The following is a 15,704-nucleotide window of genomic DNA, read 5'->3' as shown; positions in this document are numbered from 1 at the left end:
TGTATTTGTGCAACACCAGTGTCCTGTCCCATTAATACAAACATGTCAGTCTGCATGCCTGCTAAAGGAGTAAACTTTGGAATTTCCAGTGGCAGTAATAATGGAGTTGGTTCTGTCTGGATCAACGTCGGTTCTTGTAAGGTCTGTCCTATGGCTACTACTAGATTAGTAGCTGTGTTCACAATCGGTACATCTTGGTAAATCCTAGGAACACTAGGTTGTGGCAGCTGGCACTGCACTGATGACACACTCGGCAGATTGAAGCTGCTCTGTATTGGCATTTGTGCAAAAGAACTAGCCTGCAGTGAGCTCTGGTTCATATTAGGAATAACCTGTATGGAACTCTCAGTCACATTATTTTGTATAGGACTTTGCACTAAGTTCTGCATTGGACTCTGTGTCAATGTAACTGGTATTGGTGCAGTAGGGTTTGTATCACTTGTACTTAGACCTTCTTGAGCCACATAAGGTGGCGGACGATTTCTCAGTATCTGTAAAATAAACTCTTCATCGTCCGATTCCTCATTATTAGTCAAATACTTTTCAGGCTCTTTTGATTTCTGCTCTTTATCTCATGAAGAGAAACTCTTTTTAGATTTCTTGGAAGCCTTCTTCTCATCTTTCTCACTGTTTTTAGAAATAGCAGGAAAAAACCTAATGCCTTGTAAGGTATCTAATCTCCACTGTCTTTGGTCACTATCCCACCTAGTTTCTGCCAGTGACTTCTCTGCTTTTCTAATTTTTCGCTCAAATTTCAAAGCCTGTTGTTGTCTAGCTACTAGTTCCCAGATCACTAATGCTTCGAACTGAGCTGGTCTTTGTGGAGGTCTTAGACCATACATCACCTGTCTCAGATTCTCCAAAATCCTCAAATTAAATGTTCCATTTTCAGGAAACACCAAACACCCTTCTTTCTCTGTAAACTTAATCCAATGTTTTAGCCAAAGACATGCTCTGGTACCTTTCTCTTGAATTACTGTGTATGCCAGAGTACCTTCAGGTGGACACATTTCTCCTCGCCTAGCCGGAATATACTCATCTCCTCTAAGTGCACTTTTTAACGCTTTGAAAAACTTCATTTTCACAATTTTTTCAAAAATCAATAATCAGGAAGTGACTTTTAATCCCACAATCCTCTTCATCCCCCTTCTCGGCCAATTGCGCTTCACAATTGTCCACTAATCCGTGTGTGACCCTTCTCACTAACCAACCTATCACAGCACGGCACAATATGACATCACACTTACACACAGCAGCTGACAAAGTCTTGCGGCTTGTCCTCCTAAACTCAAAACCACTCAAAACTATTGCGAAATTATTTGCAAGCACTTCAATAAAACCAAAAACAAATGTGTCTATTTACTACAGGTAGAGTAACCACAATCGCATCAGGAACCTTATGAGATTTTCACTGACGGCTTTACGCTCTTGCAGCTATTTCTTTCTTTCCCCGTTCCCCAGAATTGCAAGCAAATTTGACCCGCAAATTTGCTCTCAACTGATCAATGGGTCTGTCCTGGTGCACATAGATGGGGTGGGGGAGCCGTCTACCGGTGACAGGGAAGAAATTCCTTGTCGTTGGTAGCCCTTCCACCATGGTTTTCGTGGCAGTTCTTCTGCCGCGGAAACCATGTCGGAAGGCTGGCTCCTAATACCGCTGATGATCATCTCCGGTCTGGCGGTTCAGACCGCCATGGCGGTATGAGTGGAGATGTGGCGGTTGGCAGTGGCCCAGTCCATAATTTGTAAATAAAAAGGTGCCAGTGCCCAAAGACCTCCTCTTAAACACGCGGATGCTGCAATCAAATGTGGGAACACAGAATACTGAGGCAGGTAATCCTGAAGCCATCTCGGGCCTCTTCAATCCATATAAAGCCACTCCCTGCCCCTTCAGCTCACTCCTGCAGCTTTCTATTTTCTTCCTTTGTGACGCTTTTTTGTTTTCCCTTCCTCCGTCTTTCCCATATGAGGCTTTTGCTCACAGCAAATGCTTGAGGGAGAAGAATAAGCCCCGGCCCGCAAAAATAAGTGCTGGTGCTCAGCACCGGAAACAACAAGCACAAATTAAGCACTGCAGTGGCCAACCTGCCACACTCATAATGTGGTGGTCTTCACCGCCAGCCTGTTGGCGGTGGGACCGCCACATTTACTCTGGCGGTCAAAAGAAATCCAGGGTCATAATGACCCCCCAGGTGTCTCAATACACTTTTAATATACTCCGGAGTCTTAGACCTACCCTGCGAGGTCAGTATACCAACAACCGCGCAGATAATCTTTGAGCACCAAGCGCCACACACATGTGAAGTTTGCCGACTTCCCTACTCTCACACTTCAGAGTACGCCGACTCCTTCTATAACATCATTTGGAGTTCACTAACTCCACTAAAATCTTGCAAACAACTCAATCACCTGCAAATTAGCATTAGCTGTGCAAGCGCATAATCTACTCCATTCTTTCTGATAATAAAACACTGAGAACATTCCCCATCAACATAGGCAAACTGCAAGGACCAGGGAAAGTCACTTTGGGCATTTAGGGACACATTGTCTATATATTATATAACAATTCAAAGACAATAATCAAGACAAATCAAATTGACTTACACAATCTCTGACGTCATTCAAAGAGACACTAACCATCAAATTCTGCTACCAAGACTGTCAAAGCAGAAATCTTAGCTATTTTTTAATTATAACAAACTAGAGAGCGGATTTCACGCTTTAGGTCTATAAACCTTTTGTGCTGCTTCAAAGAAAATGTCAAATACATAAAGTAAATTACGAAACAATGCAATATACATCATTAGAAAACCAATAAAGAACACACCATCATCAATGAGATCATGAATAATCACACCAGTTTATTAAGAACCTAAAATGTTTATTTCCCTGTATTAACAAAGCTAAGGTCACAAACATTAATCTCAAAATCAATTGATAAATGCAGAGAAACAATATAGGCTAATTGAGTCAGCGAATGAATCTAAGCTTAATCAACGCAATGAGAACAATTATTTCAACAGAAAATACACATATTAATAGCAATAATATCTGAGCAAGAGAAATTGAATACATTGAATCAACAAAACAAATGTCAATGACCGTTAATTAGCATTAGCATGTTGGGCTTCATGCAAAAGTTTTAGTAGCACAAATTTGGAAAACACTTAACTATGGCACTATAAAATTAAGCAGCAGATTGGCACCTGTAAAACAAAGGGCAAAGAACAAGACAACATAGTACATAATTACCTATCCTAATAGAACAGCAAACGGCTCAGCTTCATCAAGGGGACAGCAACATCAGAAACAGAACAGGAACAAGGAACGGGGAAGATGGTTTAATAGTTTGGATTATAATGTGCCTAAACCATCGGACTATTAGTTCATCATATAATAGGAAAGTTAAACTCAGAAAATATTAAAATCCCAAAGTCAGTAGACTATATGGCTAAAGGATAACTCAAATTATGACTCCCGGAAAAGGCAAGGAATGACTTCTGTAGATGGCAAAGAATAGCCCCAAAGAATCTCTCAGTATCCTCTTTCTATTAAAAGACAATAAACTTTCTATTGGACAATAAAGTCAGGCGAAGAAAGAACAACCAATTACAAAGACATTAGATATTGACATTACATTCTAAGTTTCTCTTTTAGACATTCACAGGACTCTGGTTGGTCACGCCTCCATTCACATATTCCCAAATGTATACAAAAGTATTCTAGTAGGTTTCTTCCGTCCAGTTTCAATGGTTCCTTTTCTTCGACAGTGCCGGTTATGTTACAAACATTTAATAACAGTAGAAACAGGATGTAGGTGGTTATTACAACCCTGGCGGTCGGTGTTAAAGCGGTGGTAAAACCGCCAACAGGCCGGCGGAAAAAAAATTGGAATCACGACCGTGGCGGAAACCGCCAACATAGACAGCCACTTTAACACTCCGACCGCCAAGGCAGTACAAACAAACACCACGGCGGTAACCGCCAACAGAAAGGCGGAGGACAATGTACCGCCACAGAATTACAACAGTCCAATCCGCCACCTTTTCCGGGGCAGATTCACCGTGAACAAAAACACGGCGGAAACAGGACTTGGAAGGGAAAGCGCTCACCTCTACACACCCCACAAGGAATCAGGACGCCATGGAACCCGAGCTCCAGATACTGCCGGCCTTTATCTTCCTGCTTCTCTACCAGGAACAACAAAGATGACGGAGAAGACCACGGTGAGTACTGCACCTATGACACAGGGGAGGGGGGGAGGGAAAAGAGAGTGACACACACACGCAACACCCCCACCCCCACCCTCACCCACGACAACACACACACTAATACATCATGATACATTACAGTTACGCCCCCAACCCCCTGGAAGAATGCAAGGACAAAAGGAAATGAGTTGAATGTTTGTAATATATTCAAATACATGAATCAAAAATATATACATACATAAAGATATTCACACTATAAACAAATATATACACCAAGAATACAAGTCCAAGGGATTCCACCATCATAGTCTGTGGAGCACTGGGCCCAAAATGCATGGGCGAGGCCCACACTCAATACCTGAACAAGACGGAGAGAACACTGCTGGGGCATCAGATAGAAATAAAACAGGCACATCAGGGGGAATGGAAGGGGGGGGCACCTCAGCCGGATGAGTGCCGACACCAGATCCACGAGGGGGCTCCATGCCCATTGATGTATCCTGGGGAGTGCAAAGCCACAGTCTCTCAAGTCTCTACAGTGGGTGGGTTGCCCACTGCTGCATCCTGGGGAGTGCAAAGCCACAGTCTCGCAAGTCTCTACAGTTGGTGGTTTGCCCACTGCTTTATCCAGGGGAGTGCAGAGCCACAGTCTCTCAAGTCTCTACAGTGGGTGGTTTGCCCACTGCTTTATCCTGGGGAGTGCAAAGCCACAGTCTCTCAAGTCTCTACAGTGGGTGGGTTGCCCACTGCTGCATCCTGGGGAGTGCAAAGCCACAGTCTCTCAAATCTCTACAGTGGGTGGGTTGCCAACTGCTGCATCCTGGGGAGTGGAAACCCAGAGTCTCTCAAGTCTCTACAGTGGGTGGTTTGCCCACTGCTTTATCCAGGGGAGTGCAAAGCCAAAGTCTCTCCAGTGGGTGGTTTGCCCACTGCTTTATCCTGGGGAGTGCAAAGCCACAGTCTCTCAAGTGGATAACAGTCTCCACTGGTTCTGGAGGGGGCTTTGTGCCCAGAGTGCTTCATCCTGCTCGTGGCGGCCTCAGTAGCGTCGGAATCTTTGGCGCTCAGTGGCCTGCGGTGCTTGTTGCGGTGGTGTCCTGTTTAGCGGTGCTGGTGGCGGTGGTGTCCTCTTTAGCGGTGCTGGTGGCGGCGTGTCCTTGGCAGTGGTGCTGGTGGGGGCAGTGCCCTTGGCAGCGGTGCTGGTGGCGGCGGTGTCCTTTTCAGCGGTGCTGGTGGCGGCGGTGTCCTTGGCAGCGGTGCTGTTGGTGGCGGTGTCCTGTTCAGCGGTGGTGGTGGCTGCGGTGTCCTTGGCAGCGGTGCTTCTTGCGGTCTTGTCCGCGGTGCAGGTTTTACCAGACTTGCCAGTTTTACTGTGCCCCTTCCCCACCTTGGATGGTGGCGCAGCTGTCTCCACACTTCCAACTGTACCCCTGGGAGCAGCTTTGGTGGCCGATTTCTTTCCTCTCTCCCGCCGGGCACTGGTCAACTTTTTATGCTTTTGAGGTGGGGGACTGTCTGTGCTCTGGCTCCTTGCCACACTGGGTGCCCTGCTGCCTGGCGCACTCCAGAAGCCGGTAACTACTGGCACCACTGTTCCCGCAGATGTTGTGGCTGAGGCGCTGGATGGGGACAATGAGAGGCGGGCCCTAGGAGACTGAAGGGATGGGGGAGGTGAGGGAAAGAGGTCAAGGTTGGACAGGAAAAGTTTTTTGGGCACACTGGGACGGGTAGATGGAGGGGGTTTGGGAGTGGATGAAGAGGTAGTGGTTGTAGGAGGTGTACGTTTGCTGACTTTGGGTGAAGGTGCATGGGCTGGAGGCTGTTGTGAGGTGGATGGCTGTTGGGTGGGTGTGTGGCTGCATTTGTGTAGCTTGGGAGATGGGCTCACAGACACACTGGGAGAGGACACAGGGGATGTATGAATGGTAGTGGGGGTGGTGAGTGCACGTGAGCGGGGTGTGGTGGTGGGTGTGCTGGTGATGGAGGTGTGGCTGACGGTGTAGTGCATGCAGGTGTGAGTGGAGACGAGGCAGGGAGGGAGGAGGGAGGCGAGGAGGAGGGGGACACAGTGGAGGCAGTGGATGTTGGTGTGTCTGCATGTGTATGATTCTTGCGTGAGTGCCTGTGGGATGTGTGGTGCTTATGTTTGCCTGAGCTTCCCTTGTGTGTTGACTGTGTGCATGCTGGTCTGATGGTGTGCTTGGGATAGGCTGAGGTACAGGGGTTTGGGTCTGGGTGGAGGAAGTTGGAGGGGGGAGGTTAGAGACAGGGACAATGACTGCCATCAGTGCTGAGGCCAGAGTCTGAAAAGCTGGCTATTGGGCTGCCTGACCAGAATGAATGCCCTCCAGGTATGCATTGGTTTGTTGCAACTGCCTCTCTACACCCTGAATGGCATTCAAAATGGTAGACTGCCCAACAGTGAGGGACCTGAGGAGGTCAATGGCCTCCTCACTGGGGGCAGCAGGGGTGACAAGGGCAGGGGCTGAGGTGCCTGGGGCGAAGGAGATGCCCACCCTCCTGGGTGAGCGGCCACGGGGCAAACGCTGAGGGACTGCTGGGAGGGCGGTGCTGGTAGGGGGGGTGGCCGCTGTACCTGTAGATGCAGGGGGCACAGATGGACCCGCCACCGCAAGGGAGCTCCCATCAGAGGAGGAGTCCATATCGCTGGTCTCAGCTCCTGTCCCTGCCGTGGAGCTCCCCTCACCCTCCGTCCCACTGTTGAATTCAGACTCCGTTGTGTCGCCCTCCAGGTCCATGTGGGATGAAGCTCCCTCCTGCTCCGGTGCCACTGCTCCTCTGCCTGATGATGCTAATGCACACAAGAACAGGGAGACCACAAAAAAGGGGGGGGAGAAAGAAGAAAGACATGTTAAGTGTATGCAATACCGCTACCGTTGGCGGACACTACAGACACAGAAGCCCCCTGCACTACGCTGTGCACTTGGAGTTCCCTAATCAATCACAGGGACATGGGTTACAAAGCTATGCCCGATTGCTGCAAACATGGATGTCACAAGAGCCTGACTAGGTGTAGTTGGCTCTGTACACAGGTGGGGTGGGGTGCCACAGGGCCTGCCTTCAGAAGGGACCTTGTCTACTAAACTCGCCCTGGCCTAGGGGAACCCACAGCCCACCTACCCCACCCAGACACCTACAATGCGCGCTGAATCAGCTGAATGAGAGTGTACTCACCCCCTTGTGGCTGCTGTGATGCCATCAAGCGCCCATCCAACTCCAGGTACGCCACCGCCAGGATCTGAAACATCAGGGGGTTCATGGTGCGACGGGCACCCCTCCCACGTTGGGAGGTCATCCCCAGCTTAGCCTCCGCCATCTTCTTGCTCCAGCGGCGAATGTCCTCCCATCTTTTCCGGCAGTGGGTGCTCCGTCTGTGGTAGACCCCCAGGGTTCAGACTTGCTTGGCTATGGCACGCCAAATACCCTTCTTCTGGTGGGTGCTGACCTACAGGAATAATACAGGGGAAAAGGAGAAGATACAACCGTCCGCACCGTCACAGCCATTGGCCCGCATCCCTACCCTTGCCATGACGCACATGCGTTCACCGTCATTTCATGCACATAGGGTCCAATGTTAACCAATGCAGGATTGCGCCGCAGGCTTTGACCGCCTACCGCAAAGGTGTACAACGCTAGCGCAGTTACGTCATATCCCCTTGTCCCACTTTACAGGTCAGGCAGCCGCCATTTCAGGGGCCCACATGGCATTATTTTGGACTGCGTCACACATATCTAGGTCATGCTTAAACACTAATACAGCCATATGTCGATTTGCAAACATTTTCTGATTAAGTTGTGTTTACGTACCTCAGAGTTGGTTGACTCTCTGCTCGCTGTTCTCCTCCATAGGCAACGTTCGCTGGGGCAGGTGAGGAGATGGTGGCATCCTCCGGTGTACAGACCGCTGGTGGACCTGTCGACAATGGAGGAGCGACATATGATCATCACCTACAGACTTGATCGTACCACAATCCCGGAACTGTGTGCCCAGTTGGAGCCAGACCTGATGTCAGCTATCCGCCATCCCACAGGAATCCCCCCTCTAGTGCAGGTGCTGTCAGTACTCCATTTCCTAGCAAGTGGGTCTTTTCAAACAACAGTGGCCATAGCATCAGGGATGTCCCAGCCTATGTTTTCCAACGTGTTGTCCAGAGTGTTGTCTGCCCTGCTGAAACACATGAGGAGCTACATCGTTTTCCCTCAGTTGGAGGATTTGCCTACAGTGAAAGGTAACTTCTATGCCCTGGGACATATCCCCAACATCATAGGTGCCATTGATGGGACACATGTGGCCTTGGTCCAACCCAAGCAGGAGTGAACAGGTGTACAGAAACCGGAAGAGTTACCATTCGATGAATGTGCAGATGGTATGTTTGGCCGACCAGTACATCTCCCATGTGAATGCCAAATTTCCTGGCTCAGTGCATGACGCTTACATTCTGAGGAATAGCAGCATCCCTTATGTGATGGGGCAACTCCAGAGGCACAGTGTGTGGCTATTAGGTGAGGACATGGACCCTATACAGTGTGAATAGGTGTCTGGGTCTGGGGATGTCCCTATGAGTTAGTGTGTGTCTAACAGTTGTCCCTCGCCATTTGCAGGTGACTCTGGTTACCCCAACCTGTCATGGCTTCTGACCCCTGTGAGGAATCCCAGGACAAGGGCAGAGGAACGCTACAATGAGGCCCATGGGCGAACTAGGGGGATTATAGAGAGGACCTTCGGCCTCCTGAAGGCCAGGTTCAGGTGCCTCCATTTGACAGGTGGTTCCCTATTCTACTCACCAAAGAAGGTATGCCAGATCATCGTGGCCTGCTGTATGCTGCACAACTTGGCTTTGAGACGACAGGTGCCTTTTCTGCAGGAGGATGGTCCAGATGGAGGTGTTGTGGCAGCTGTGGAGCCTGTGGACAGTGAAGACGAGGAAGCAGTAGAAGAGGACATAGACAACAGGAACACGGTGATCCACCAATACTTCCAGTGAGACACAGGTAAGAAGACAACACTGCCTGCTACATCTGATTTAAATCTACTACCTCTCATCTGTCTGTCATTTTCACACAGTGTATGGTCACTGAGTTGTCACTTTTCCTTACGATTTCACAGATGTGGGTCCCACTGTGTGACATCTGCTTTGTTTCCGCATGGACTAGAGCTGTGTGAAATAGGTATGTTGACAATACAATGGACATTGCTATTTCCCTCAGTTATTGCAAATACACAATTGTGAAAGCACAGACTGACTCCAGATTGTTTTGTGATTTAAGGGTGTTTATTTAAGTGCTAAATAGTGGAGGGGGTTGTAAAATGGTCAGGGTGATGGTGGAGGAATGTCCATGGCAGAGTCCAGTCTATTAGTCTCACAGGTGCATTGTCCAAAGGGGCATAGGAAGTGGAGCTGGGGCAGTTTTTGTATGGACAGGGTGACAAAGTGGGACAGAAGGATGATATTCAGGGTGGTCTCATTTCTTGGCAGGGGTCTTGGCATTGTTCTCTGTCTTTGTCCTTGATCTCAGGGACCGCTTGCGGGGTGGTTCTCCATCTGCAGGGGGTGGGGTGCTGGTGTCGTGGTCCTGTGGCGGTGCCTCCTGTCCACTAGCGCCGGCGGAGGTGGTGGGCAGTTCATCGTCCAGGCTAGTGTCAGGGGCCACTTGTTGTGCCACAGTGTCCCTCCTGGTGTTGACGAGTTCCTTCAGCACCCCTACAATGGTGCCCAGGGTGGAATTGATGGATTTTAGTTCCTCCCTGAAGCCCAGATATTGTTCCTCCTGCAGCCGCTGGGTCTCCTAAAATCTTGGCCAGTGCCGTTGCCATTGTCTCCTGGGAATGGTGGTAGGCTCCCATGATGTTGGAGAGGGCCTCGTGGAGAGTGGGTTCTCTGGGCCTGTCCTCTCCCTGTCACACAGCAGCCCTCCCAGTTCCCCTGTGTTCCTGGGCCTCTGTCCCCTGAACCGTGTGCCCACTGCCTCTGCCCCCAGGTCCCTGGTGTTGTTGGGGTGATGGGTTAGCTTGGGTTCCCTGTAGTGGTGGACACACTGCTGATTGACGTGTCCTGGGGACAGGGGGATGGGCCCGCTGGGTGGGTGCTGTGCTGGTGTTTCCAGAGGGGGTAGCTCTGTGGTGGCCTGTGCCAGTGTGAGGGGAACCGACTGTCCCGGGGTCCCAGATGGGCCGGGCTGGTCATCTTGATCCAGTTGGGCAGAGCTGCTGTCATCACTGTGGGCCTCTTCTGTGGGTGGAATGGACATGTCTGGACCCTCCTGTCCGGTGACGTTGGGTAGGGGTCCTGCAGGGGTGTAAAGGCATGATTATTGCATCTGTGTGTGCCATGGTGTGCAATGGGTGGGTGACCCTGTACCCCAGTGCTTGCATTCCTGTGTAGGACCTTGTGTGATAATGGTTTAGGGGGGTGTATGGGTATGTGCAGTAGACATGCTTTGGTGATGGGTGTCCATGCTTGGTGTTACATGCAGGGCTTGGGTTTGGGATGTGTGGTTTGTGATATTGGGACATACGTGAGGAGTTGGAGTGACGGGGGTGAGGGCGAGGGTGGGGGTATGTGATAGCATGCAGTGGGTGGGGGATGAAGTAGTGAAAGATTTGCCTTACCAGAGTCCATTCCTCCAGCTACTCCTGCGAGGCCCTCAGGATGCAGTATAGCCAAAACCTGCTCCTCCCATGTAGTGAGTTCTGAGGGAGGAGGTGGGGGTCCGCCGCCAGTCCTCTGAACCGCAAGGTGGTGTCTTGAGACCACGGAATGCACCTTCCCCCGTAGGTCGTTCCACCTCTTCCTGATGCCATCCCTAGTTCTCGGGTGCTGTCCCACTGCGTTGACCCTGTCCATGATTCTTCGCCATAGCCCCATCTTCGTAGCTATGGTGGTGTGCTGCACCTGTGATCCGAATAGCTGTGTCTCCACCCGGATGATTTCCTCACCATGACCCTGAGCTCCTCCTCAGAACCTGGGGTGTCTTTGCGGGGCCATGGGGTGGTGTGGGTGATGTGTGGGGTGGGGTGTGTTGTGATGTGTGGGGTAATATTTAGAGGTGTGTTGTGTGAGCTGCTTGGATGTTGTGTGAGTGATGGCGTAGGGTGCCTGTGGATGCTATTGTTCTTTCTGGTGGTGTCTCTCTCTGGCCTTCTGTCGCAATTGTTGACGTAAGGGTTTGTGGGTGATGTGGGTGTGTGTTTTATATTGTATTGGATGTGTGGGAGTGGTGTGTGTATCAGGTGTGTGTATTTCGAATTGTCCAATGTGGATGTGTTTAGTAAATGTGTGTGTATCTTAAGCGTGGCGGTGTGTACCGCCAATGGAATACCGCGGTTGAAAGACCGCCGCGTGGATTCATGGGTCGTGATAGTGTGAGCGTATTCCTGTTGGCGTGACGGTGGAGGTTTTGTTATCGCCAGTTAATCACTGACCTTTGGTGTGGCGGACTTGTGTGGGTGTCTGGATTTTGGCGGATTCCGAGCTGTTGGTCATAATGACCGTGGCAGAATTCCGCAGCCGCGGCGGTGTGCTGGCTTTTACAGCCAATGTTGTAATGACCCCCGTAATGTTGTGAATCCTCGAAAGAAAACAAGAGTTAAAAACATGTTTTTGCATAGATGAATAGAGCTAGTCTAACGGCAGACATGAAGTCATAACAACAGAGTACACTCGAAACATTTAATACAGATAACATTGCACAGTGGCTTCACTCAGCTTCAGGCCCAGCACAGAATAAGAAATACTCGTATTATTTCAGAAAATAAATTCTACAGAATACATTTTGGGGGTCATTCCGATCCTGGCGGTCCAAGACCGCCAGGGCCGGGGACCACGGAAGCACCGCCAACAGGCTGGCGGTGCTTCCCAGCCCATTCTGACCGCGGCGGTAAAGCCGCGATCAGAAAAGGGGATCCGACGGTTTCCCGCCGGATTTCCCCTGCATGGGCTGAATCTCCATGGCGGTGCTGCAAGCAGCGCCGCCATGGAGATTCCGCCATCCTTCCCGCCATCCTGTTTCTGGCGGTTTGTACCGCCAGGAACAGGATGGCGGGAACGGGTGTCGTGGGGCCCTTGGGGGCCCCTGCACTGCCCATGCCACTGGCATGGGCAGTGCAGGGGCCCCTCTGAAAGGGCCCCATAAAGATTTTCACTGTCTGCTTAGCAGACAGTGAAAATCGCGACGGGTGCAACTGCGACGGGTGCAACTGCACCCGTCGCACCCCTGCAACTCCGCCGGCTCCATTCAACATTCCTTGTTGCAGGGCCTTTCCCGCTGGGCCGGCGGGCGCTCTTTTGGCGGTCGCCCGCTGGCCCAGCGGGAAAGCCAGAATGGCATCCGCGATCTTCTGACCGCGGAGCGGGCATTTGGCAGTTCCCGCCGCCCGCCAGGGTGAGAATGACCCTCTTTGTTGGCTTTTCACAGTTTTCATGTAGGCCATTATGTTCGATAGTGGCCAATTTAGCAAGCACATTTTGCGTGACACATAAAATTTAACATATAATGATATATATATATATATAAGAATATAAGTCTGATTACGTATAAGGAAAACATTGGTACAAAATGTATGCGCTCACATAACTGCCAAAGCCATGATGATGGGAGTTGACAAATGAGGGCTTGTATTGTACCCAATCCAAATGCTAGTGCCTTTTGAGGTGGAAAGGTAGCAAGGATGTTTCCATTATAATCCAAGCCCTACTATTGTTGCAGCTGCTGGAGGCCCATTTGTGTAAGATGGAGAATGTGGAAGAATCATCTACCAATATCAATAAAAAAGCAGTTGCTTTGATTAACAATCGTAGTGCTTTGGATACAAATCTCAGGCCTTACTCAAAAGGAGAGTTTAGACGTACACCCCACCACATGTCCTCCCAGGGATAAATCTATGTACACAAAAAGGTGAGGGGAGAAGGAAGGAAGAGTTACAAAAAGTAGTTCGATTGGGTGTCTCAATTTGAGGCACCACCAATGAAGGTCCGATTTCGTACTCTCGAATGAGATAGACAAAGGAAAGATTCCTTTATGGAAGGGGTGGTCTTAGATTATACTATTAACTTTATACTTTTTTAGTGTTGGGTTTTGATAGGGATCCGCAGCCCTTATGAATGCCCTCGACCTGTGGAGACTTGGAAAATGGTAAGAAACATGTTGGCTTATCCATAGATGAGCGGAGTCATTATACTCTAGCTCATCTCGTCTCATTTGGTTTTTAGTCATACCAGTGGATACCAGAATAAAGGTGAAGTACCGCTACTCCACTAGGTAGTTTTAAGCATCTGGATCTCGCTACTGCTCAGTGAACTTTATATAAGAACTACCTCTGGTAGGTCCGAATCAGATGGTCGAGTCTGCCCTTGTGACATTGTTATACATTGTTCCAAAAGGATGGTAGGGGTGGTCGTTGATGACCCATGACACTACTAAGTGTGTGAGACCACCTGTTTTGTAAAGGAAAGTTTCCTTTGTCTTTCTAACGCATAGAGGGATTTCATAAAAGAGCTGGGATTGTTTTCCCCAACAGGGGTGTCTTTGAAGTAAACCTATCTTCAACCTTTGACAGTATTGTAGGAAAGTACCATCTTGCCTGGCATGTTACCCCCATATTTCACTGTATATATGTTGTTTTAGTGTATGTGTCACTGTGACCCTGCCAACCAGGGCCCCAGTGCTCAAAAGTGTGCCCTGTATGTGTTCCCTGTGTGATGAATAACTGTCTCACTGAGGCTCTGCTAACCAGAACCTCAGTGGTTATGCTCTCTCTGCTTTCTAAATTGTCACTAACAGGCTAGTGATCAATTTCACCAATTCCCATTGGCATACTGGAACACCCTTATAATTCCCTAGTATATGGTACTGAGGTACCCAGGGTATTGGGGTTCCAGGAGATCCCTATGGGCTGCAGCATTTCTTTTGCCACCCATAGGGAGCTATGACAATTCTTACACAGGCCTGCCACTGCAGCCTGAGTGAAATAACGTCCACGTTATTTCACAGCCATTTACCACTGCACTTAAGTAACTTATAAGTCACCTATATGTCTAACCTTCACCTGGTGAAGGTTGGGTGCTAAGTTACCTAGTGTGTGGGCACCCTGGCACTAGCCAAGGTGCCCCCACATCGTTCAGGGCAAATTCCCCGGACTTTGTGAGTGCGGGGACACCATTTCATGCATGCACTATACATAGGTCACTACCTATGCATAGCGTCACAATGGTAACTCCGAACATGGCCATGTAACATGTCTAAGATCATGGAATTCTCACCCCAATGCCATTCTGGCATTGGGGAGACAATTCCATGATCCCCCAAGTCTCTAGCACAGACCCGGGTACTGCCAAACTGCCTTTCCCGGGGTTTCACTGCAGCTGCTGCCAACCCCTCAGACAGGTTTCTGCCCTCCTGGGGTCCAGCCAGGCCTGGCCCAGGAAGGCAGAACAAAGGACTTCCTCAGAGAGAGGGTGTTACACCCTCTCCCTTTGGAAAAAGGTGTCAGGGCTGGGGAGGAGTAGCCTCCCCCAGCCTCTGGAAACGCTTTGATGGGCACAGATGGTGCCCATCTCTGCATAAGCCAGTCTACACCGGTTCAGGGATTCCCCCAGCCCTGCTCTGGCGCGAAACTGGACAAAGGAAAGGGGAGTGACCACTCCCCTGACCTGCACCTCCCAGGAGAGGCGCCCAGAGCTCCTCCAGTGTGCTCCAGACCTCTGCCATCTTGGAAACAGAGGTGTTGCTGGCACACTGGACTGCTCTGAGTGGCCAGTGCCATCAGGTGACGTCAGAGACTCCTTCTGATAGGCTCTTACCTGTGTTACTAGCCTATCCTCCTTCCTAGGTAGCCAAACCTCCTTTTCTGGCTATTTAGGGTCTCTGCTTTGGGGAATTCTTCAGATACCAAATGCAAGAGCTCACCAGAGTTCCTCTGCATTTCTCTCTTCACCTTCTGCCAAAGGATCGACCGCTGACTGCTCAGGACGCCTGCAAAACCGCAACAAAGTAGCAAAGACGACTACTGCAACCTTGTAGCGCTTATCCTGCCGCTTTCTCACCTGTTTCCTGGTGGTGCATGCTCTGGGGGTAGCCTGCCTCCTCTCTGCACCAGGAGCTCTGAAGAAATCTCCAGTGGGACAACGGAATCCTCCCCCTGCAACCGCAGGCAACAAAAGACTGCATCACCGGTCCTCTGGGTCCCCTCTCAGCACGACGAGCGTGGTCCCTGGAACTCAGAAACTCTGTCCGGGTGACTCCCACAGTCCAGTGACTCTTCAGTCCAAGTTTGGTGGAAGTAAGTCCTTGCCTCCCCACGCTAGACTGCATTGCTGGGTACCACGTGATTTGCAGCTGCTCCGGCTCCTGTGCACTCTTCCAGGATTTCCTTCGTGCACAGCCAAGCCTAGGTCCCCGACACTCTAACCTGCAGTGCACAACCTTCTGAGTCGTCCTCCAGCGTCATGGGACTCCCTTTTGTGTCTTTGGGTG

The sequence above is a fragment of the Pleurodeles waltl genome, chromosome 2_1, assembly GCF_031143425.1.
Source record: "Pleurodeles waltl isolate 20211129_DDA chromosome 2_1, aPleWal1.hap1.20221129, whole genome shotgun sequence".
Lineage (NCBI taxonomy): Eukaryota > Metazoa > Chordata > Amphibia > Caudata > Salamandridae > Pleurodeles > Pleurodeles waltl.
The sequence above is the reverse complement of the archived record's forward strand: the minus strand, read 5'-3'. Positions refer to the sequence as shown.